General features: G+C 51.0%; 1 pseudogene; it reads left to right on the top strand.

Annotated features, from left to right (window-relative positions):
• Positions 1 to 264: 264 nt before the first annotated feature.
• LOC143655503 (Krueppel-like factor 4 pseudogene) lies at positions 265 to 1,568 on the top strand (annotated as a pseudogene).
• The last annotated feature ends 473 nt before the right edge of the window (positions 1,569 to 2,041 follow it).

Raw genomic sequence — 2,041 nt, 5'->3', positions numbered from 1 at the left:
CTTGGCCCCTCCCGAACTCTCTATTTTTAATAAGAGTTTACAACTTTTCTCCAAATTTTTGCATACAAACGGAAGCTTTTTGCTTTTTTTTCTTTTTAAAAAGGCATCTCGGAGTTATTTAATCTAAAGAAGGCTCTTGGGCAATCGGGGATTTGGGGTTTTGGTTTCTTTTCTAAGTTTTTTTTCCCCCCTTCTTCCTTCATTTTGGGGATCAGGTACCCCTGCTGCTTCAAGCTCCAGAGGATCTTCTGGATCTCTGCGTTAATGAGGAAGCCGCCTGGAGAGTCTGACGTGGCTGTTAGCAATGCGCGGCTCAGGTCCTTCTCCACGTTCGCTTCGGGCCCAGCGGGAAGGGAGAATTCTGTCTCTGCATTCCACCGGTGCCCAGAATAACAGCTGGCGCGAGGAGCTCTCGCACAGGTAAAGACTTCTTTTGGTGTTTCTCAGCTGCCGCTACAACCTGGCGGCGACGACAGAATCCGTGGATCTGAAAAACTGCAGAAACCGCGCAGCATGTGGTGGTAGCAACCCGGTGCCGTACAGCTGAGCGAACGACCTCTGTCCTATCAGGAGTTGGTGACCACCACCGTGTCTTTGATGGCGTCAGTCTCAACCTGGTCCTCCCTGTAGCAGCGGCCAGACCAGCCCTCCCTCAACCTGCGGCTTCAGCTACCGGCTGCAAGTCTGGGGTAATACGGGTGTGGCTCCAGGAGGCTAGGGTGACGCTTCTCCATGGCCAAGTCTGCGCCCCTTCACCCTAGGCCCTTCAATCTGGCGGACATCAATGACGTGACTTTGTGATCGAGCTCTTGCGGCCAGAATCGGACCTGGTAATCATTCCACCACAGCAGCAGTGGTTGCCAGGGCGTGACCTACTGGGTAAGTTCGTGGCGCCCAGTGCACCCTGTAGTGAGTATGGCAGCCGTTCAGTCACCAGTACTAGCAAAGGTAGCCCAGATGGCAGCCACCTGGTTGCCCCAAGATCAAGCACCTTTGGTAGGCCCCTGGAGGCCCACTTGGGCAGTGGACCCCAGCTCAATCACGGCCACCAGTTACCCACACAGGAATTCCCCCTGGGACAGCAGCTCCCCAGCAGGATTACCCTGACCCTGAGTACGAAGGAACGGATGAATAGCAGGGACTGTCACTCTGCCCTGTCCTCCCCTGGGGCTTGCATTCTCTTACCCTTCCTGACCTACCAGATGCAGCCGCAGGTCCCCCTGCTCCATTACCAAGAGCTCATGCCACCTGGTTTCTGTATGCCCCAGGAACCCAAGCCTAAGAGGGGGAGAAGGTCATGGCTGCAGAAAAGGACAACAACCGACACTTGTGATTATGCAGCTGTGGCAAAACCTACAGAGTTCTCATCTTAAGGTACACCTGCATACTCATACAGGTGAGAAACAATAATATTGGGACTGGAAGGGCTGTGGGTGGAAATTTGCCTGGCTAGAAGAACTGACAAGACACTGTGGGAAATACACGGGAGACCACCTCTTCCCATGCCAGAAGCTGGGGCATTCTCTGGGTGGGACCACCACTCCTTACACATGAAGAGGCATGTTTAAATCCCAGACAGTGGAGGTAACCTGCACTATGGGAAGAGAGTTCAGTATTTCTACCTTTCATACAGTCTGTTGGGTGAAGGGGGAAACCCAGGTGGAAAACTCTACAGACATGGCTAAGTTCCCAGCGAGTCTGTTTGTGAAAGGAAAGTCAGGAGAAATGAGGAAACCAAAAGACACAAATCAAAGAACAGATGGGGTCTTTGATGGAATCTTCTCTTCATTGGAATTCTAAATACAACTTGAATATTCCCAGACTTATGACACGCCAGGGGAGTGACTGGAGGTTGTGGATATCAGGGTATACATTAGATCTGTGCATTTGGGGAAGGGAAGGATTCATCCCCTTGAGAAGTGTTTCAACACAAGTATAAAGATCACCTTGTATTCTCTTTGCCTTCCAAAAGCCATTACTACGATACTAGAAGAAAAGGAAGAAATTCAGGTACAGGAAATGTGTTTTAATAGCCTAACTG

This window comes from Tamandua tetradactyla, chromosome 14 (genome assembly GCF_023851605.1).
Source record: "Tamandua tetradactyla isolate mTamTet1 chromosome 14, mTamTet1.pri, whole genome shotgun sequence".
Taxonomy (NCBI): Eukaryota; Metazoa; Chordata; class Mammalia; order Pilosa; family Myrmecophagidae; genus Tamandua; species Tamandua tetradactyla.
The sequence above is the reverse complement of the archived record's forward strand: the minus strand, read 5'-3'. Positions and strand labels throughout refer to the sequence as shown.